Source organism: Macaca fascicularis, chromosome 16 (genome assembly GCF_037993035.2).
Source record: "Macaca fascicularis isolate 582-1 chromosome 16, T2T-MFA8v1.1".
Lineage (NCBI taxonomy): Eukaryota > Metazoa > Chordata > Mammalia > Primates > Cercopithecidae > Macaca > Macaca fascicularis.
The window spans coordinates 47,331,805-47,354,986 of NC_088390.1; the positions used below are offsets into that span (position 1 = coordinate 47,331,805).

Genomic DNA, 23,182 nt, shown 5'->3' on the forward strand with positions numbered 1-23,182 from the left:
CACTGAACTTCATCAGAATCAGTCCACATCAAAATGGTTAAATATTTTTTCTTTAACTGACAAAACCAAGTGTTGGCATGAGTATGTAGCAACTGGAACTCTCAAACATTGCAGAACAGTACAGAAACTTTGGAAATGAGGCTGGCAATTTCACTTACCCAAGTGAAACGAAAGCCTATGTTCACACAAAAACCTGTATGAGAGTGTTTTTAACAGCTTAATTCATAATCGCCCCAAACTGGAAACAACCTAAATGTCTCAAATGGTAACTGGGTAAGTAGACTGGTATATCCATATAACACTATTCTGTAATAAAGAGGAACAAACTATTGATATACAGAACAACATGGATGAATCTGAAACACATTACGCTAAGAAGATTGGTAAAAAGAATGTTTAACTGTAAGAGTTAGTAAGAGAGATGGAATTGATCTGTTATCTTGGTAACAGAAGAACGGTACTCTTAGGCCCTATAACAAAAGAAAGTCTTTTTTTTTTTTTTTTTTGAGAGGGAGTCTCGCGCTGTCGCCCAGGCTGGAGTGCTGTGGCCGGATCTCAGCTCACTGCAAGCTCCGCCTCCCGGGTTTTGCGCCATTCTCCTGCCTCAGCCTCCCGAGTAGCTGGGACTACAGGCGCCCGCCACCTCACCCGGCTATTTTTTTGTATTTTTTAGTAGAGACGGGGTTTCACTGTGTTAGCCAGGATGGTCTCGATCTCCTGACCTCGTGATCCGCCCGTCTCGGCCTCCCAAAGTGCTGGGATTACAGGCTTGAGCCACCGCGCCCGGCCAAAAGAAAGTCTTATAATCACTATTAGACTATATATTTATAAGACTATAAAACTAAATAGACTGTAAGACGCCCAGGTCCTAAGACTTATCTATGTTAAAACTCATATGACTCATATTCAAAGAGTGAATTTTACTGTATGTAAATTAAAAATTTTTTTAATTAATAAATTTGTAAAATAATAAGTCATTTCTAAAATCTATGCCTGCACACTCTATTCCTGTATCTGTACAATTAGGAATTGTAAGCAATTCCCTAATCTATTTAAAACTATTCCAAACAAAGAGTTTCAGAGGGGTTTGAACCCTTGTTCATTTTCATATTTTTTAATTCTTTTTTTAAAATTATGTTTGTGAAGGATAATTCTGAAATATAGTAAAAATACTTTTCAGTGCTAGGTGTGATGGCTCATGCCTATAATCCCAGCACTATGGGAGGCCGAGGCAGGAGGACCACTTGAGGTCAGGAGTTTGAGACCAGTTGGTCAACACAGTGAGACCTCATCTTTACAGAAAAAACCCAAAACCAAAACCAAAAAACCACTTTTCTTGAGAGTTTTCAAGAACAACCCTCTCATTAGAATAGGTCTTTTGAATTACTGTATCAGAAAGTGATCAACCAAGATTTTTTTAAAGGAGTATATCCAATCACATATACCTTCAGTAAAATTTAAAACAATTTTATAATTATTTTCTTTCATCCATTTAAATTATATAAATGTTCATTAAAAATTGTATGCTTACAATGTACGTATTACATGGCAGCACACATATGTATGTAATTTATAAATAAGTATATACATATTAGGAGTTTATGCTCAAATACTTTACTGATAGGGGTATGTCATTTTAAAAGTGTGAAGGCCAATGTTCTGGGGGTTCCTGTCTGCTTCCAGGCTGGTCCTAAGAGTCACTTTCTCTGGCCTGACACAGATTAGAATTCCTAGAGAGAGTTGGGGTGGGGGAGGGCACGTGGCAGAGCAGAGAAATGCCAGCCAGGCCCCGAGGCACCTCCAATGGCTTCCTCCAGGCCTGGTTTGAGAGAGTCTGCTGGGAGAGGTCCACATGTACAAAGGGTACTGAACCCCCTCTCAGGGCTGTCCTGGTGGCCATAGCCACTCAGGTTCCCGTGAGGAGCAGTATCGATGAACCTCTGATTCCTCAGCCTGGCACTCGGGATCAGCTGTGTTTTTTGAGGCAGAGCTCTGGAAGACTTTTCCATCATGGGTTCCATTCTGGGGCCCCTGCCAAGTCAACAATTATGATGAGAAAAACAGCCATGGAGAACAACAAGCTTCTTGCAGATAGACACAGACAAGAATAGCCCCAGCTGGGTTACTGGATCCTGTGGGGCCCAGCCCTGCCTGGCACGGCCTGGCACTCCCTGGAGTGAGGGTGGTACCGAAGGTGGGGAGACAGAAAGGAAGTTAAGGAAGCAATTAGAATAAAGCAAACAGAATTTCAGACCAGGAGATGCCAAACAGACTGTCAGACATATTTGTTTGCTGTCATTACTGCCAGGCAACAAGGCAGCTCTTTTCCATGTTGTGTATCAACCAAGGCTGGTGTGCAGGCCTCCAGGAAAGGGTTTTTGTTTTGTTTTTTAAGCCGCACAAAACTTTTCTTCTGTCCTTTAAAGTAAAGTAATAGTTCCAGGCCCAGCCCTTCCAGCCAGCTCAAAGGAATGGAAAGGGCTTTGAGTTTCCTGTTTAGTAGCCAAAACCACGGATTTTGGGCCCCTTTGCAAGTCTGGAAGGCAGAAACTCCTTTTAAAAGTAGGAGAACCACAGAAAAATGAATATTCTGGATTGAAGCGGGAGGCAGCAACAGAGCAAACGTGTGAGTTTCTTCCCCCGGTGACAGATACAGGTCCTCACCTTGGAGTCCTATTCACTTGAACAGGCTTCTCCCTACATGAAGGGTCCAGCAGAGGGGCAGAGCCTCTCATACTTCGGCCCCCTTCTCTCTCTAGGAAGATCAACCAACCATTAGCCACCGAGCATATCCCTCAGGAGGTGCACAGAGATCGGGGAAGCAGACGCCCACCTGCCTCACCAGCTGACACCTGGGAACTAGGTGACCCCTTGCATATCTGCACAGGGTAAGAGGATCTAGTCTTGGCATCAGAAGATTCAGGTTCAAGTCCTGGCTTTACAACTTCAACTTATTAGTCACCTGACCCTGAAAGAGTTAATTAACCTCTGAGCTGCCACATCTTTTTCATCTGTAAGTAGAAACCATGTCCATTTCCTAGGGTTGCTGAGAACAGTAAGTAAATGAAGCACAGAGTAAAAAGACCCTACCTCTCCTCTTTGGTCTTTTCAGGAGCCTGGAGGAGAGAGATGAAAACGTTGACTCTAACCTACTTGGTTCTTCAAACCTCTTTCTTTGGTGACTTTGGTCTCCCTCTTTCTCTATTATGCCAAAAGGCAAGGCTTCCCCCACTTTGCAATTTGATGACTCCATCAAAATGGAGGGATGGAACTGAAGCTCCCCATGAGACTTTTCCAGTTACAATCTTCTGTGAATCCACCTCTCTTAAAGCACCTGGCACTTGCTTCCTCAACTTACCACTCATACACAGTGTTACCTGCACAAGCTTCAGAGTCATATTGCCAGGGTACAAGTCCTGGTTGTGCTATATACTAGCTATGTTACTACCTTGAACAAGCTCATTAACCTCTCTGAGCCACAATTTTCTAGTCTGTAAAACAGGCACAATAAAATAGCTCTCACTCACACCAGATTTGTATAAGAGATAAGTTAGGGCTGGCCGTGGTGGCTCATGCTTGTAATCCTAGCACTTTGGGAGGCCGAGGAGGGCAGATCACTTGAGGTCAGGAGTTCAAGACCAGCCTAGCCAATACGGCGAAACCCCGACTTTACTAAAAATACAAAAATTAGCTGGGTGTGGTGATGCATGCCTGTAATCCCAGCTACGTGGGAGGCTGAGACAAGAGAATCACTTGAACCTAGGAGGCAAAGGTCGTCGAGATGGCGCCACTGCACTCCAGCCTGGGAGACACAGAAAGACTCCATCTCAAAAAAAAAAAAAAAAAAGAAGTTAGATATTGTTTATCAAGTGCTTCATAAACTTCAAGACTCTATATACTTCGTTACTGTTAGAATGTTTCTATTATATAGCTTTAAACAAAATTCATTAGGCTGGGCGTGGTGGCTGAAGCCTGTAATCCCAGCACTTTTCCCAGCACTTTGGGAGGCTGAGGCAGGCGGATCACTTGAGGTCAGGAGTTCGAGACCAGCCTGGCCAACATGGCAAAACCCGGTCTCCACCAAAAATGGAAAAATTAGCCAGGCATGGTGGCGCATGCCTGTAATCCCAGCTACTCGGGAGGCTGGGGCAGGAAAATCACGTGAACCTGGGAGGTGGAGGTTATAGTAAGCCAAGGTCACACTACTGCACTCCAGATTGGGTGACAGAGTGAGACGCTGTCAAAACAAAACAAAACAAAACAAAAACCCCAAACTTATTGATGTGCTGAGTTCAAAGAAAACCAACAAAAAAACTTATTGGTACAAACATAAACTTGAGCTTTTAAAAATTGAGATGTAATTCACATTACCATCACCCTTTTAAAGTAGACAATTCAGTGGTTCTTATATTCACAAGGTCACGCAACTATCACCACTATCTATTTCCAGAACATTTTCACACTCCAAAAAGAAATCACACACCATTAGCCGTCAGCCTCCATCTCCCTTGCCTCCAGCCTCTGGCAACCATAAATCTACTTGCTGTCTCTATGGATTTGCTCAAGGCACTATACATTTCAACCCCTTATAGTACTTTTAGGTGTCTCAGTGAGAAGGCATCAGAAGTGTTCAGGTGCGGATACAAAGGAGGATTAGTAAAACCTTTGCCCTTGGAGTGTTGGCTAAACCCCAACAACTCAACAGATCTCACATTCTGTAGGGAAGGGTCAGATCAGTCCTTTTTCCATTCTTTTCTCCAACCATGGTTAGGCTTGGTGAGATTTCCTATATTGGGTCAAAGTAAGCCATAGGCTCCATTCCAAAGAGTTGGAACCCAAGCAAAACAGTCCTAGATCCTGTTTGGATTTCAGCCTTGAGGATGCATATAGAGAAAGTGAGAGGGGTGATGATAAAGAACAAAGTTTAAAACTTCCAGAATTAGAACCCGAGTGCAACTGAAAGAAGCTGTGAACATTTAGGTAAGAGGAAAGACTGAAGGGGATTTATTCCATCTTCTCTGCAATAAGAACAAGAGGAAATAGACGGAAATGAGAGACTTGAGTTAATTATAAAGGAAGAACTTCCTGACTCTATTTGTCTTCCACATGGGGACATAGGTCACCAGTAAAGACTAGAATAGAACAAAGCCACTGTATATGCTTATGATTTTAAAAAGACTGTCACATACCTGTCTAGGAACCTTTGAGATGGGGGTAAAAAGCCGAGGGGCGAAAGGATGGCTTTCTTAAGGCCCCTCCTCCTGTGGCTTTGAGCTATGGTAGTCTCCATTCACTCACACATTCCCTCAACAGATGGAGGGAGGGGCAGGGAAGCCACCGGCTCTAAAGGAGGAAATATCTGCTGTGTGGAGTCATAAAATTCCAAGAGCATGGGAACATTCACATGCTTGGAACTGCAAAAACAAAAGGTGGTGAGGGGGCCTGGGTGCTGGTGTTTTATTGATGAAAGGGAGAGATTCAGCCAGGCACGGTGGCTCACACCTGTAATCCTAGCACTGTGGGAGGCTGAGGTGGGTGGATCACCTGAGGTCAGGGAGTTCAAGATGAGCCTGGCCAACATGGTGAAACTTCGTCTCTACCAAAAAATACCAAAAAATTAGCTGGGCATGGTGGTGTGCACCTATAATCCCAGCTACTCGGGAGACTGAGGCATGAGAATTGCTTGAGGTGGAGGTTGCAGTGAACTGAGATCACGCCATTGCACACCAGCCTGGATAACAGAGTGAGACCTTGTCTCAAAAAAATAAAAATAAAAATAAAAATAAAGGAGGAGACTCTGGGATTTAAGCCATTTAATGATCAGACTTTTCAAATTCCCTTCCTGTTGACCTACATGAACGGGCCCTTTTAGAGTCCTTTTAGGAGTCTCAGTGACAAGGTATCAGAAGTATTTAGGGGAACTAAGCCACTTTCAGGGATGGGCCTAGGGAATGGGGCAGAGAGAGATCCTATAAGATCTGTTGCCTCATGGTGTCGTGTTGCCTGATATTCAAGGGAAAGGATGCAGGCTTTGGAGCCTGAGAGGGACTGGACCCAGCCCTCACTAGCTGTGTAACCTTGGGCCAGTCACTTAATCCTTCTGAGCCTCAGGGTTCTCTACAGAAGGGAGAAACATATTGCCGATTCAATAACGCCCTATTCCAGAGGGACACGGTGAAGATGAAACGATTGTGCATTAAATGATTGTGTGTATAGTAAGTACCAAATGTGGCTCATAAAAAGCATTTAATAAATGTGTTTCCCTTCACACCAGCACAGGCTTTAAAATGGGAGCTGCGTAACTAGTCTGGAGGGGCCAGGCTGTTCAGTCAGAGCTCCCCAGACTCTTCCAAATCCCCCTATAGCTTAGACCCCATAAGTTCCTCTCCCACACCTCTTCCAACTGTCCTAAGGGCTTCAAATGGGGCTTGGGCAGTGTGGTTGTTCTCTGCTGAACCAGGAGCAGGATAAACCTCTCTAGTCTGTGGCATGGGGTTAGAACAGCAGATGCCAAGGTAAACATGCAGCCAGTGGGAAAGCGGATGCTGCCAGCTCTCAGCGTCCTGCAGAGAAGGAGTGAGGCATGGGAAGCAATGCCTCACCCAGAAAGATGGAGAGTAGGGGATGACCATGATCAGATATCCCCATCCTCTACAGAAGAGAGGCCAACATGTCATCCTCACCAGGTCTGTTTAGGGAGTCTAGCTTCTGAGTTAGACACTAAGGGTGGTGCCAGGACACGATGGCAGTCAGTCATTAAGAGCTGGGCCCAAGGCCGGGCGCGGTGGCTCAAGCTTGTAATCCCAGCACTTTGGGAGGCCGAGACGGGCGGATCATGAGGTCAGCAGATCGAGACCATCCTGGCTAACACAGTGAAACCCCGTCTCTACTAAAAAATACAAAAAAACTAGCCGGGCGAGGTGGCGGGCGCCTGTAGTCCCAGCTACTCGGGAGGCTGAGGCAGGAGAATGGCGTGAACCCAGGAGGCGGAGCTTGCAGTGAGCTGAGATCCGACCACTGCACTCCAGTCCGGCAACAGCACGAGACTCCGTCTCAAAAAAAAAAAAAAAAAAAGAGCTGGGCCCTCTTCAGTTCAAATATAAGCCAGAATCGTCAGGAGGGCTGAAATATGGGAGCTCAAATGTCTCTCAAAGCATTGGGCCCTTGAAAACAATTGTTAGAGTTAAAAATGATATGTAAATTAATATGCCTAGGAAGAACAAATACCAATTTCCTTACTTATGTTTCAGTTTGCATTCCTGATCCCAAAGCCAAATGGGCATAAATGAAAATGTTCTTATACTTCAAAGGCTGCCTGTAAGGTCAGTGAGCAAAGCCTACCGACCCCCAAAGTAAGACTTCCTTTGTAACCAATCTAGGCAAAGAAGGCCTGAGAAAGCCGCCCTCCACAACGGAAGCCGCATGCTGCAGAGGGGATTGCTTTGAAAATATTCTCTCTTTTTCTTTTCTTTTTTTTTTTTTGAGATGATGTCTTGATCTTGTTGCCCAGGCCGACATGCACTGGCGTGATCTGGGCTCACTGCAACCTCTGTCTCCCAGGTTCAAGCGATTCTCCTGCCTCGGCCTCCCGAGCAGCTGGGATTACAGGCATGCACCACCATGCCCAGCTACTTTCTAATAAGCAATCACTACAGTGAAATTAGACTTTGTAGATGAGACTGAGGTAGCTCATAAAAGTGAGTTAGAAATTATGAAATAATAGTTATGGCTCACACTCATATGATAACTACCATGTATCAGGCAGGATTCAAACAGTAACTCCAAGCAAAGTAACTTAATCCTCTCAACAAAAAACAATGAAAATCAGGTAGGTACAATCATTCTTCCCACCTTACAGATGAGAAAAGTAAGGCAAAGACAGGCTAGGAAATATGCCTAAGGTCCAACAATCTGGCCGGACGCTGTGGCTCACACCTATAATCCCAGCACTTTGGGAAGCTGAGGTGGGCAGATCACCTGAGGTCAGGAGATTCTGACCAGTCTGCCAACATGGTGAAACCCCGTCTCTACCAAACATACAAACATTAGCCGGATGTGGTGGTGGGTGCCTGTAATCCAGCTACTAGAGAGGTTGAGGCAGGAGAATCGCTTGAACCTGGGAGACAGAGGTTGCAGTGAGCCCAGATCACGCCACTGCATGCCAGCCTGGGCGACAGAGAGAGACTCCATCTCAAAAAACAACAACAGCAACAACAAAACAAACCCACAATTAACAAATGATGACAGAGGTCCAGGCAGTGTGGCTCTAAAGTCCAGGGAAGAATGAAATGAAGATGGGGTCATGAAGGTGCCATCCAAATGACTTCCTAAAATGAAGGGAGCCTAAACAGAATGAGACTAGAACTGACAGGTATACAGTATGCCAGAAAATGCAAAACACTTTCACATGTGAACTGATAAAACCGCCAAGACAGACGAGGACACTGAAGCCCAGCGCTGTTTAAGAAACTTCTCCAGTTTCACACAGCTTGTAAGTCAAGGTCAGAACTTTAAACCCACAGCTTTTGACTCTAAGTCCCAAAATTTTTCTAGAGGGTATTCACTGGGAAAGTCTGTCTCTCTGATGAAGAAGGATGGATCAACCTGTCAGAAGTTATGAAAATCTCTTAGGCTATTCAAATTTCTCTGCTCTGATTCCATACTGACTTAGCAATGTCCTAAATTTAATTCTCTCGCTCAAGTGGGTTTATCTTCAACAAAGACAACATACAGTCCAAGCTTTCAGGATGATCTGCTCCACTGTAAATTAATGCATTAGAATTGCATTTTCCCAATTAACTTCCTGTGAGTTGTGTGACTGTGAATCACTTCACCAGAGTTTGGTCACTCAAGTGAACAGATAATATTAAATTTGTACACCTACAATGCTTAAGGCTGACTGAGGACCACCGAGGGGAATACCCTCTGAGTCCCAGCCTAAAAACAGCTTTTTCATCTCAAGACTGAATGAGGCCGGGCGCGGTGGCTCAAGCCTGTAATCCCAGCACTTTGGGAGGCCGAGATGGGCGGATCACGAGGTCAGGAGATCGAGACCATCCTAGCTAACACGGTGAAACCCCGTCTCTACTAAGAAATACAAAAAACTAGCCGGGCGAGGTGGCGGGTGCCTGTAGTCCCAGCTACTCGGGAGGCTGAGGCCGGAGAATGGCGTGAACCCGGGAGGCGGAGCTTGCAGTGAGCTGAGATCCGGCCACTGCACTCCAGCCTGGGCTACAGAGCGAGACTCCGTCTCAAAAAACTGAATGAATGATTCTAATTTAAAATCTCTTGGAAACAAATAATTAAAAGCTAAGAAACTCTAAATCCCTTCTTTCTTTGGCACCAGGACCACACGGCAAAGAACTAGCAAAGAATACCAAAGAATGCTTCAGGAGTGGTAAAGAGAAATATTTAAGTAATTACAGGCCACTGGAATCTCATGCAGCGGGCTATAGTTTGGGTACAGTGGAGGATCTCAAAGGAAAACATACATACGCGACTTTATCCAGTTTTAAATACACTCACAGATACTGGGATTTGAAAGACCCCTCCCTACTCATAAAGGTCAACCATGCACCTGAAGCATGGCTCTCCCCTACATTTCTACCAAACCTCTCCTTGAATACTTGAATCAGGGGCCGAGAACTCACTACCTCCTGAGGAAGCCCATTCTACTGCCAATGACTCTGACAATGCCAAAATTCCTCATGTGAGCTGAGCTCTTTCTCCTTAGAGCTTTCTGATTCCTCCATCTTTAGATCCGTTATACTTCAGGTTATAGATTTAAAGCTCTTATCTCTCCCACATGAGGTTTTCCTTCTATGTAACTTCTCCCAGTTTAGTAGCTTGGTAGAATGAAAGAATTATGCAGTTGGATAAACTGACTAGATTCAGTTCCCAGTTCTAGCACTTCCTCTGCCATGTCCTCTTGGTTTGTTCAGCTTTCAGGTCAAAAGTTCCTCATCTGTGAAATGGGATAACAATATCCACCTTCTTCCTACCAGTCCCTTCAAATTTTCCCTATGTGGCCTGGTCTATGTTCACTATTGTTTTCTATACCTCTTTTCCATTTCATACTAAAAGGTGTTCCCTAGACACTTCCTACACTTTTCTTCTAATGCTAATCAAAGCACCAGGCCTTACTGAAACAATTAATTGGGCTCCAGGTTGCATGCATAAACCAAAGTACATAGATTTACGTGATTGTCCCTGCTGTGGCAGTTGTCCAACATCAGGCTTTCCTCTCGTGAGCGCATTAGCATATATCCACCTTCAACCATTTTATTCCAACCCTCTGGGACTGGATTTAGGAGTAGAGTTGTGTGAAACAGATCAAGGAAGAGACAATGTTACTTGAAAGGGTCATGGTGGTAAGAATTATGGTGGGGATTGAAGAACTCATAGCCGAAGAGCCTTATGAAAGAGACATGGGCATATAATTGTTAGAAGGATTTGAGCATAGGGTGCTTGCCAAAATGCAAGAGCACACACTGATGCCTCTCGGTATTCCCTCCAGAAATGGAACATAACTGGGTCAGAATATCCAGACTACCCACTCCACCCCTGCCAGGCAAGGCTAGATCATCTGCCTTCAACTAGGATGGTGTCCTCAGCTAGATCCCCGATACTCTGAACTGGGATTGCATCATCTGTGAAATGAAGGGATTGAGCAAGGTCTCTTACAAGGGTGAACATTCTGTGAGTCCATATTCTCAAGAGAATAGATGCCTCGCATATTAAATGAACATTTCTGACTCAGACTTCTCTTGTGTTTTCAAACTTCCTGTTTATCTGCGTAAAAAGCAAGTCTTTTCTGCTCATCAGATGACTGACCTTATCTGATCATTCCTTAAGACTCCCATCTTTAGACACAGAAACATAAACCCCTTCCACTTATTTGGGTGCTCAATCTTTCTTGGCCAACGCAAGTGCCCGACTTGCTGCAAAATATCAAGCATTGGAAAACAATCTCCAGAGCAAAAAAGCTTTGTGTCACACTGAAGCAATCTCTGACGGTAACAAATTAGAGGGAAACCCAAGTGTCCAATAAGAAGGGAATGGCTCAGAATGTTGTGCTAGGGCCGAATGAAGAAATACTGTGTCTCCGTGATGATAAATCAACAAATATCTAATGAACAGCCATGTCCAGAGCCTTGCTGGGCACCGCAGAGAGCACACAGCTAGTCCATCTAGCCACCTAGAAAACGGGACTAAAATACATTAAGTCTAAAGCAGTATAATTTGTGGCAATAAATTATGGTTGTTAAAGGAGTTCAGAGAAGATGGATGGGACAGGAGGAGATGAGAGCGCTGCAGGAGGGCTGATCACAGCAGAGGGCTTTCATGAAGAGGAAGTAAGGTCAAAGAGGCTGTGAGGCCTTGAAAGCCAACAGAAGCCCCCGCGACCTCCTCCATCTATAGTGATTAAGCAGCTGGAAGTGCATCTGTTTCGCGGCTAAGGACTCCTCAGTACAGTCCAGCTACATCCCCATCTCTTTCCTATAGAGAATAACAACTCGAGGAGAAATCAATGGTGGCCCTGAGATGTTTACAACATATAATAATAAAAATAGGCTGGGCACCACTGCTCACGCCTGTAATCCCAGCACTTTGGGAAGCTGAGGCAGGTGGATCACAAGGTCAGTTCGAGACCAGCCTGGCCAACATGGCGAAATCCCATCTCTACCAAAAATACAAATTAGCTGGGTGTGGTGGCACGTGCCTGTAATCCCAGCTACTGAGGAGGCTGAGGCAGGAGAATCACTTCAGCCTGGGAGGCGGAGGTTGCAGTAAGCCGAGACCATGTCATTGCACTCCAGACTGGGCAACAGAGCCCGTCTCAAAAAATTAAAAAGTAATAATAACACCACACTGTATGTTCCATGGTTTTGATACTGCCTCAGGGCATTGTCATAAGCACTATTTCCTCTCACTTCTCACAACCACCTTGGGTATGAGGAAAGGCAACAGTGGATGGGGATAGAGTCAGTCCTAAAACACACATCTTACAAAGCCCCTGCCTCTCTTAGGCATCTGCTTTGTGTGGTGAGCATTGTCCATTGTGCCCACATCTAAACACAGGGCATTCTTATCACTCTTCAATGCACAAATATTTCCTTACTGAAGGGAGTGGAGAGGGTGTGGGATCCTTAGCAGCACTGGGCAGTAAATCTGAAAGCAGAACTTGTTAGTTTCTAAACAAGGACCAGCCAGTTAGACCACAGAGTGGGTGTTTCCATGCAAATTCCAGCACTTTCATGTTGCTCCATGAACTGAGCCCAACCAGGAGAGCAAGCCATGGTTTTTGTATTTTTCTTTTTTGCAACCAGCTAAGGAGCCTTTGATTAGGCCTAGAGAGGGACTCAATTAGCATCATGGAAACAGAGGAGATTTCAGAAAGGAAAGGTCAGTCGCAAGTCTAGCATTTGCTATCAGCCATCTGCCAAGCAGGAAGTGCTACTCAGATCTATTTTTAATCATCTTCCCTAGGCTAGGGCTTCTGGGAAAATTCAGAGGCCAGGGTTATTCCAAGACAAACATTTAATTGCTACCTTTCTGTACACATTTTAAAACAGCCTCTGGGCACTCAAGACCAACTTATACACAGAGGCCCAGTTTCTGGGTCCTGTCACTCTGGTACCTACATCCAAGGTTATCTTTGGAAGCCGTGACGGGGGACCTCTCCTTGGGGACTGTCTGGGATATCAAGTAACTCCACATAATGTAATAATTCCTATAGCCAGCAGGTTTCAGATACTTGCTTTGGTTGCAAGTGACAGGAAGAGAGGAGGAGGTGGGAATTCAGGTCCAGGAGCTCATGTTCATTCCCCAAAGAAGTGAGACCAGTGAAGTGAACTGTGCAAACTTCCTCGTCACTCCCATTTTCATTTTAAGCACATTTATCACTTTAGAAAGGTAAATTAAAACCAGTTCATCCAGGCAGTAATCTCGTTTGTTACTAAAGATACTGACTGGCTAAAGAAAGGGGAGAAGTTTCATCTTAATTCCCAAGGCCCCAGCCTGTGCTGTGGCCGGTGCATCCAGGCATGAGAACATTCTGTCCACTGGCTCCTTCTCCCTCCTGTCTCGCAGCAGTGCTATGTCTCAGTTCAACGCAGCCCAAGGAATGAAACATCTCTGAGAGGTCTGGAGAGGGAGTCTGGCACAGCCAGGGCAGACTATGCAGAGACAGAGCCTGGCTCAGGCAGCCCCTGCATTCTCCAGCTCACCCAAACACAGTTTCCTCGCCTCTCCACATTTACAAACTCAGCCTCCAATTTCCATCCCAAGGTAAAGCCTGAGCATATACACGACTGTGCCCCAGCCAAGCCATGTTCCACCTGCCACTAAAGAAGTGGAGGATTGGGGACAGGCAGCTGGTCACCACCCAGTGCCTGCCCCATCCAACAGCAAGCTGCAGAGCCCACTGTGCCTGCAGACAAAGGGGCCTGCTCAGCATCCTACCCACCTCTGGACCTTCCCCCTTCCCTACTGTCAGAAGCTTATCTGTCTGCGAGCAGCCGGTGGGAAAGCTAAGCCGAAAGGGCACCTTGGCCATGGGATCTTTGCCTAAGGATGTGAAACAGGAGACTGGGTATTTGGGGCAACTTAACACCAGCCAGAGCCCAGCCAGCAGGCCAGGGAGGAAGGGACTGACTAGACAGGCATGTGCTTCACAGGAGCTCTAACTCCCCCGGCCAGGGGCTGGAATCCTCCTCCCAGTGTGCAGAACTCTACTCTAGTAAGCTGGGACACACATGCCCCTGGGGAAAATAAAACAAAAACAAAAAAACAAAAAAGGGCCACTGCACAGGGTCACTCCCCCGACCCAGTTGGACTACACATTAATTGGGGCTTCTGAGCCCTGCTGACTCTTGAGTTCCTCTTCTTGTCTGGTTTCAGCAGAGAAGGGAGTTAATCAGCAAACAGCTTAAAGGAAGGATAACTCTCTGCCCCTGCTGAGGGCCACCTGTGCCCCTCCTCTGTGTGCCATGGCTTGATGGGCCAGTAAACCCTATTGAAACAAACAGCAAAGAAACAAGCAGAAGCAATCTGAGGTGCCATGTTTGGTCCAAGTGTAAGACACCAGGAACAGGGGGTTACCTGGAGATTTCAAAGCCAAGCAGACAGCCTGAGAAGGACCAACGGAAGCACTTGTAGTGGGGTGCTGACCCTGTACTGTACCACCCTGAGAGTGAGTGTCTCCTTAGACCTTGTATCCTAGGTGGCTTGCTTCCCTCGGCCATCAGGGCCCTGATTCCACATCACTCTCAGACCCTCAGAAAAGGAATCTCTGGGGTGGGGTCTGGTGAGCTGCCTTTGTATCTCAGGTGATTCTGATGTACTGTCAGATTTGGGAATCACTGTCTAAGAATCTCCATTTTCCAATGCCTGTTTCAATTATTCTCCAAATACATAAAGACTGCAGAAGCCACTTATTTCCACCTTCGCTTGGCCCTGTTCCAAATCTCATGGCTACATCAAAGCCACTGGAACTCTGCAACTGAATTCTCTCTTTAAATTCAGAGAAAAACTCATCAACATGAGGTTGCAATTGCCAGGTTTCAATGATTTGGGGAGCCTTACTCAGGAAGCCAGGAGTGTCAGGCGAGACAGAGTGCCCAGGCCCTGCAAACCCCCAGACCTCCATGAACAAAGGCCCTCTTCTTAGAGTTATGACTGCTTGCTGTTTGCCAGTGATCTACCTGCTTGTTGTGTAGCTGAAGGCACCACCAAGGAGGGACCGGGCCTGACTATTTTTAAACGGCTATGGCATGTTATCAATGCCCACCACTCCACAACATCAACATTGTATAATCACACAAAGCTCAAGGATATATGGTTTACAGAAGCTAAAGAAGTTGATTTTCCAAAATAGGCTATGTTTTATTCTCATCTCATCTCAATAAAATCCTATTTGCTTAAAACCTTTTACCAGCTCCTCACAGCATCCAGAACTGTGTCTAAACTCCTTCGTTTGGCCTTCTAGGCCTTGCGTGATCCACCTTGACCTGCTTCCCTAAAGCACAGACTCCCCTGACTCCCCATCTGTCTTCCCTGTGGTCCCTGGACTTGGTCTTGTGTCGTGTTTCTCTGTCTCTGCTCAGAATGGACTCCTCTTTCTTGTCTTTGTTTTCTTGTCCACTTAGTAAATGCTTATAAACACTAATCTTAGTAAACATTCATCCTGCTCTTTACCCTCATAACATCTGGAACAACCACTTACAGTGAAATAATGACTGTGTTTCACTACATTTTATCACTGTTTACCTATTTGCCTTCCCCATTAGATCATAAGCTACTTAAGGGCAAGAATTTCAGGCAGGTGCACTGGTTCACGCCTGCAATCCCAGCACTTTGGCAGGCCAAGGCGGGTGGATTACTTGAGCCCAAGAATTTTAGACCACCCTGGGCAATATGGAGAAACCTCGTCTCCACAAAAAACAGAAAAATTAGCCGGGTGTGGTGGTGCACATCTGCAGTCCCAGCTACTCAGGAGGCTAAGGTGGAAGGATCACCTGAGCCTGGGAAGTTGAGGGTGCAGTGAGCTGTGACAGTGCCTTTGTACTCCAGCCTGGGCAACACAGTGAGACTCTGTCTCAAAAAAAAAAAAAAAGAAAGAAAGAAAAGAGAATTTCGTTGCATTCATTTCTGTATCCCCAGTGCTTCATACAGTAGGATTTAATATATGCAGGGTGATCAGGAAGGTTAAGTGACTTGCTCAATGCCACACTGAAAATTTAGTGCAAAGCCAAGTCTGGAGCAGAGATGGCTTGACCCTCATTCAAGGCTTTTCAAATGGTGCCACAGACTCTCCGTCAGCAGGGCCCCACACTGTTTTCCCATTACAGTGATGACACTGTAGGAAACTATGTGCCCTATCTGGCTTGATCGCCTTGTAACCTACGGTGGGAACCTGTGGGTGCTAGACGGCTAGGGCTGAAGTCTGGCCTATGGAATGGAATTCTCACCAGGGTGTCAATTAAGACCTTGTCAATTAGCACAGAGACTCAACACCTACACTCTCCATACAAGCCACCATGCTGGTTTGAGATTCCTCTTGAAATCACAGAAATCTATTTCTCCAACACCCATTTCACAACAGTCATTCTAATCATCTTACCCAGGGCTAAGTAAACCAGTCCAAGGGCCAAATTGGGCCTTTCACCTGTTTCGCAAATGAAGTTTTTCTGGAAAACATCCATGCTCATTTGTTTATATACTCTCTGTGGCTGCAGATTTGAGTGGAGACCCTGCGTACAGCAAAGCGTAAAATACTATCTGGCCTTTATAGAAAAAGTTTTGCAGACCTTTGGATGGAGCCCAAAGAACAGGGAATCAAGACTGCAAACAGCTCTTCCCTTCTACCAAGGGACTGGTTGCCCCTACTCTGAAGTTAGTGAACCAACTGGCTTTTGAATGAAGTCATTTCTTTTTTTAGCCCTGGTTACAGGCCTGGGATCCAGGAGGAGATTTTTGCCTGTCAGAGGCACACAGGGACCTGCAACACCTAGCACATGGCCTGGCACATAATGGCACTCAATTAATGTTTACTGAATAAACAAAGGCATGGGAAATCAGCCAGTCTGAGCCTTGAACAAAAGTCCATACTCCTGTCAGTTTCAAGGTGACCAGTCACACAGGTACCTGGCAGCAGCCGGGTGACCTAGATTTGTCAGACTTTATCTTATCGGCTTTCCTTTCTCCAAGCACTTGTCCCCACAATGCTCAGGGAAGGTTGGCCTCTTGTTTTTACAGAGAAAGAGATGGACAGGGAGGAACTCTCCTCCCACACCGACACACTTTGCGTTTTTTTTTTTCCTCTCCCGCTGCGGGGAGAATCAAGAAATATGGGGGCTTCGAGCTTCAAAGAGCTCCATGAAGTCTTGTTTCACCAGCTTCCTCTCTCCTCAGGTTTCCTAGCTGAATGTGTCTGGGATGAACCTTAAAGGCCCTCTCATAGTTCTACCTGTCGTCTGGAACATTTGGCATCTAAAGGGGAAAGGCCATCTGTGGATAAAGCTGGCAGGTTTCAGAAGGTCAGGAATGTAAACAGTGGGGAGAGGCCTGGTCCTGAGAACACAGACATTCCTCCAAAGATGCATCAGAGAACAGGCGGCTGCCCCACTAGGCTGGGCTAGCTCAGGCCGACTCTGCAAGGGAGGACAGGGACGTCAGGGAAACAAAAGGCTGAAAGCACTTCAGCCTCTCATGAAAATTAGGCAAGCTGAATGGAAAGCACTATGGAAATGCTGGTTTCTCAGCCGCCCTGGATAACCCTAAGGGCCAGGTTCAGGAAGGAGATATTCATTTCTCCTGCCACCAGCCGCTTTTTCAGGTGCTAGGCCTTCCGGGAACCAAAGGGTACTGGGTACAGGCTCAGTGAAGGCAAAGCTTGCATCTGTTTGTCACTGTATTCCCAGGGTCTAACACGTAAGAGGAGCTCACGCAACGTGGAATAAATGACAGGCCCAGTGCAGAAGGGTTCACTCAGGGATTTTTTGTTTTGGTGAGGAAACACTTATCTGCTTCCTCATTTATCGGCTGGGACGCTAAGGTGACAGTTAGCTTTCCAACAGATACATGAGGAAACAGAAAATTGCTCTTGGTGGAGCCAACCCTAACAGGAAGGAAAAGGAGCTCCTGGGCCCCCAAAGATAGAGAATTTTCCTTTTGATGATCACAATTTACCCCTTCAAAGACCCAAGGGTATCAGGGACTAAAGGCGAGGGGAGACCCAGCGCCACCTGCTCCGCCTCTTGACATCACTGTGGTCTGGAGGGGAGGGAGTTTACAGATTGATCAGATGTTGTTGTTTTAGCAGCAGCTGGCGGAGCCATCTCCTCCTCTCTTCCTCTCCCCCTCCTCCTCCGACTCACTGTCCAGCCAGGGAGACAGGGAAACAGCTAAAGCTCCTCTTGGCTGGGCAGCCCTTACCCCAGAGATAATACTCTGGGTCACCAGGTCAAACCCTCCTTTCAGCAGCTTTGCTGAGTGCTTTGGAAACAAAGGTTATCAGAGATTCTCTTTTGGTTTTGTTTTTTTAAGATAAAGAAAGCTGTTTCCTTCAAAACATTCCCCCACCCCCTGGCCGAAGCATCACAGAAGGAATCAAACTGACAAGCAATTCTCAGCTCCAGCTTCACTGTCCAGGCCAGGGACTTCTCTTCTAGTTGCCTGGGCTGCTGTGTCACAGCAGACTGAGGTCCTCAGGTGGGTCAGAGGCACAGTAACCACCTGACAGACTGGAAGAGAAGCAGGCAGGGACAGGCTTTTCCATTGGCATTCTAGAGAGGCCTCGCTGCTGCCTGCAGGTAAGGCCCCAGAGAGCCGTGGTGGAAGGTGCTGCTATTTCATTACCTCCTGAGACCTGCTGGTCCCCCTGGGATAAGGAACAAGCGACTCCATAATGAGAGGCCTCAAAAGACCACGGATGACAGTTGTAGGGCTCAAAGGCAACTGCTGAGACTCTCCAAAAAGAAGAGCAACTAGCAAGTGTGCCAGGCCTGTTGGGGTGCCAGGCCCTAGTTCTGTCACTTTCCATTTGGTTTTCCTTAGTGACTATTCATAGAATAACACTAGCTTCCAACATTTATTGAGCATTTGTCATATGCCAGGTCCTGTGGTGAGGACTTCACATTGATTATCGCATTTAATTTCCACAAAAATCCCAGCAGGTATCTAATATTACTATTATTCCCATTTGCCGGTGAGGCCATTAAGACGCAAAGGGGGCTGGGCGCAGTGGCTCATGCCTGTAATCCCAGCACTTTGGGAGGCCGAGGCCAGTGGATCAACTAAGGTCAGGAGTTCGAGACCAGCCTGGCCAACATGGCGAAACCCCATCTTCTACAAAAAAAAAAAAAAAAAAGAAAAAAGAAAAAAGCTGGTGTGGTGGCAGGCACCTGTAATCCAGTTACTTGGGAGGCTGAATAGGAGAATAGGAGAATTGCTTCAACTCAGGAGGTGGAGGTTGCAGTGAACTGAGATCGCACCATTGCACTCCAGCCTGGGTGACAGAGCGAGACTCTGTCTCCAAAAAAAAAAAAAGAAAAAAAAAAAAAGACATACATAGAGGGATTACTTAATGTACACAGTTACCAAATGAATAAGCCAAGGTTGGAACCCAGGCGGTCTGGCTCAGAGGTTATACCACGAGCTGCTATGTTATATGGCCTCATATCACCTTATGCTACTACATCAGACTCAGAAGATGCAGGGGGAAGTAGAAGGAACTTTAAAGACAGTCTAACCTATTGCACTCATTTGGATAAATGAAGAAAAGGGAGAGCCAGAGAGGTGAACAGTCTTGCCCAAGATCATAGTGCTTGACACTGTCAACCTTCCGGATGCCAGCCCTCTCCCAGGGCTTCCTCCAGCACTTACAAGCACCAGCTATGTGCACGGTGGTGTGGTGGGGGGGAGGTGGCAAAGTGCAAAATCAAGAGGCCCTTAGCTTCTCTCTGGGCTTTGGTTTCCTAAGCTGTAAAATGAGGAGTTGAACTAGAAACTCCAGGTTCAAAGGTACCTTCAGCCATAAAGTTCTGAGCATCTATGACTCCAGGACATTGAGAATCTTGTTAGGAAGCAAGACAATTATACATAAAAAGTGCATGCAACCATAACAACACAGACCATACCACAAGACAGTCATTAAAATGAACAACCAGACAGTGAGTTCCACTGACATTCAGAGCATCCTATAGACCAGGAAGACTCACTAGAAGAAAAAAAGATGTGAGCTGTTCTTCAAGAATGGGTAGAAACTGAAAAGAGAGAGAGGAGAGGAGGAGGATTCACCAAGGCAAAGGAAATGACAGGAGGGAAGAAAGGGTGGGATTTGCCACAAGGATTACTGAGTGAGACCATAAAACAGGCAAAGCCAAAAGAACCTAGGCCACATTGCCAAGTGGGAGCAAAAAGTACATGAGCAGATCTGAATCTGAACCCATCTGGCTTCTTGGTAACCTGGTAACCTATGGACTTATTAATCCCCACCCTGAAAGGATGTTGTAAAGTGACAGAGTAAGTAAAATACCTAAAGGGGTTCCTGGCACACAGTAGGTGCTCAATCAAGAAGAAAGTGTTCTGGGTGCAGTAGCTCACGCCTGTAATCCCAGCACTTTGGGAGGCTGAGGCAGGTGGATCACTCGAGGTCAGGTCAGGTCAGGAGTTTGAGACCAGCCTGGCCAACATGGTGAAACCACATCTCTACTAAAAATACAAAAATTAGCCGGGTGTGGTGGTAGGTGCCTGTAATCCCAGCTACTTGGGGGGCTGAGGCAGGAGAATTGCTCAAACCCAGAAGGCAGAGGCTGCAGTGGGAGAGATTGTGCCACTGCACAGCCTGGGCAACAGAGTGGGACTCCATCTCAAAAAAAAAAAAGTGTAAGTCTTTAGGGACCCGTGTGGTGGCTCACCTATAATCCCAACACTTCGGGATGCTGAGGTGGGAGGTCTGCTGAAGGTGAGGAGTTTGAGATCAGCCTAGGCAACATAGCGCGCGCGTGCTCTCTCTCTATATATATATATATAAAAAACTAAGGAAGTATTCAATCAATAATAGCTAATAGCAGCAATGTAATTTTTCATCTTTTTTTTTTTTCTTTTTGAGATGGAGTCTTGCTCTGTCGCCCAGGCTGGAGTACAGTGGCCGGATCTCAGCTCACTGCAAGCTCCGCCTCCCGGGTTTATGCCATTCTCCTGCCTCAGCCTCCTGTGTAGCTGGGACTACAGGCGCCCGCCACCGCGCCCGGCTAGTTTTTTTTTTTTGTATTTTTTAGTAGAGACGGGGTTTCACCGTGTTAGCCAGGATGGTCTTGATCTCCTGACCTCATGATCCGCCCGTCTCGGCCTCCCAAAGTGCTGGGATTACAGGCTTGAGCCACCGCGCCCGGCCTAATTTTTCATCTTGTGTTTGTTACAACACCAAACAACCTTATCTGTAAAGTTCTTCTACCCTCCATGGTGAGCCTTGCTTTCCCTTGTTTCCTAAACGTCACAGGCTCTTTAAGTGCAGGACTCATCTTCTTATCCCTACCATCTAGGTATAAATGTTGTTTAAAACACAAGAATTATGGAACCGAACAAGTAGTGTATGACAGTGGATTGTAGTCAGGCCCCCAAATACAAAGAGCCAAAGTAGCAATGGTGCAGATTTACCATTCCAGAGGCCAGAGGAAGTGCCACCGCTCAAACAGAAACAGAGGGATCCTGCACCCACTCCTTGCTTCCCAGGGTGAACACCCTGATGAAAAAGAGTTTCTTTGGATTTTTGACTGGGAATACAAGCTTGATTACCAGTGTCCCTGCTGAGAGCCTAGACACTAATAATATACAAACCAGTCTTATGATTGGAACCTTAAAGGCATCTGCAAACCACAGAGTTAATTTTCAGGGTACGCCTCATCGCTCAAGTCAACATTTCCTTTTGGTATTTAAAGTAACCACACAGAAAGAATCACATTTGAGCAGATTTTGTGCTCCAGCTGCCTGCAGTCTGCAGCAAAAGAAAAACAAAACATAAAGATGATTCGCCAGATTTGGTCCCAAGCAGCTCCCTTGATACTAAATTGGTGAGCAACTCTATGTGTGCCCAGATCATTAATTTTCACAGGGAGCAGGCATGACTATGGGACAGGTCTGCCTCCCATTTAAAGCATGTGACTTCCTGAACTCAATTCCCCTTGTCCATGCCTACAAATGATAAAGACAATTTTTTTAAAAACCATAGAATGCTTCTATTTCTTTGCCAAGCAGTGGTCAATGAGTATTTGCTGAATGACCACCATGTGCCTGGAACACATTCAGACCACTGCAATGGACAGACACCACTTGCCCCCTTCTAGTCTCTTCCTCACTAGTTCATCTGCCACACCATGGCAACACTGACCATTTGCTGACCACGTCATTACCTGCTTAAAAGTCTTCAGTAACAACCAACTGTCAATGGGATAACATCCTAGCTTCTATTCTTCTAATAATCTGGCTTCGACCTACACTTTCAATGTTTTCACAGTTTTTCAACCTCTACCCTAAAGAATGGCTGCTCCCTGTGTGCTCCCTGCCTCTGGCTCTTGGTTCCTGCCGCTCCTTTTATAAGCTCCTCCCCAACATTTGAGGCTTCTGCTTCCAAGCACAGTTCAATGCCACTTCTTCCACCAAGTCTTCCCAGAACTGCGTTTTCTAGACAGATGGATCTTAAAGTTTGGTTGTGTGCGTGTTTTTTTTCCTTTTCTAACCAACAGTATCTTTGGTGGAGAGCCTGATGAAAGCCATGAAACCCTCCCTAGAAAAATATACATGCCCACAGAATGACACACACAATTTCATGGAGTCCTTGAAGCCAGTCCATGGACCCAGACTGAAAGTCACTGATAAAGATCTCTATCTGAGTACTAAGTCATTCACTCAAATATTCACCGGGAACCTACCAGTCTTAGGAGCCGTGCTGCTTCTAGAGACATAAAAATGATATCACAATCGTCTCCTCAAGTAATCCACAGGCTAATGGGAAACGTGTCATCATACTGTGATAACTGCTTTAACAGAAGCATAAAAGATGAGGTAGAAACTTCAAGAAGGCATAACATGAATCTATTATCTCCCAAACTAGGATAAAAGTTCCCTGAGGAAGGGCCGGGCGCGGTGGCTCACGCCTGTAATCCCAGCACTTTGGGAGGCCGAGACGGGCGGATCACGAGGTCAGGAGATCGAGACCATCCTGGCTAACACGGTGAAACCCCGTCTCTACTAAAAAATACAAAAAACTAGCCGGGTGAGGTGGCGGGCGCCTATAGTCCCAGCTACTCGGGAGGCTGAGGCAGGAGAATGGCGTGAACCCGGGAGGCGGAGCTTGCAGTGAGCTGAGATCCGGCCACCGCACTCCAGCCTGGGTGACAGAGCGAGACTCCGTCTCAAAAAAAAAAAAAAAAAAAGTTCCCTGAGAAAATTTGAGGGTAGTATTATAATATCTAGAATAGTGCTATGTGCATGCACACACACACACACACACACAGAGAGTACATAATTAGTATTTGTGCAAAGACAATGGAATCAATAAGATAAAAAGAGCAGGTATAGGCACAGTACCCACATACACCAGAAACTCTTGAGATACAGTTAAAATGGTCCCACTGTGGACCAACTGTGCTATACAAATTATCCCAAGCTGGGTGCGGTG

The 23,182-nt window shown here is 46.1% G+C and overlaps 1 protein-coding gene and 2 long non-coding RNA genes across 7 annotated transcripts in view; 1 reads left to right on the forward strand and 2 right to left on the reverse strand.

Annotated features, from left to right (window-relative positions):
• The window catches only part of LOC141408788 (uncharacterized), a 66,923-nt gene extending 51,293 nt beyond the window's left edge, over nucleotides 1-15,630 (forward strand). The window contains exon 2 of the long non-coding RNA XR_012425573.1: nucleotides 6,921-15,630. This is a non-coding gene — a long non-coding RNA (uncharacterized lncRNA). The remainder of the gene's footprint in view (nucleotides 1-6,920) is intronic.
• Nucleotides 1-23,182, reverse strand: part of YPEL2 (yippee like 2) — a 66,465-nt gene that overhangs the window by 15,102 nt on the left and 28,181 nt on the right. The gene's annotated exons all lie outside the window — the stretch shown is intronic.
• LOC135967648 (uncharacterized) lies at nucleotides 1,467-22,285 on the reverse strand. Its single transcript, XR_010581792.1, has 2 exons — nucleotides 8,176-22,285; nucleotides 1,467-7,531 (listed from the first exon to the last, which is right to left on the reverse strand). It is a non-coding gene; the product is annotated as an uncharacterized lncRNA (long non-coding RNA).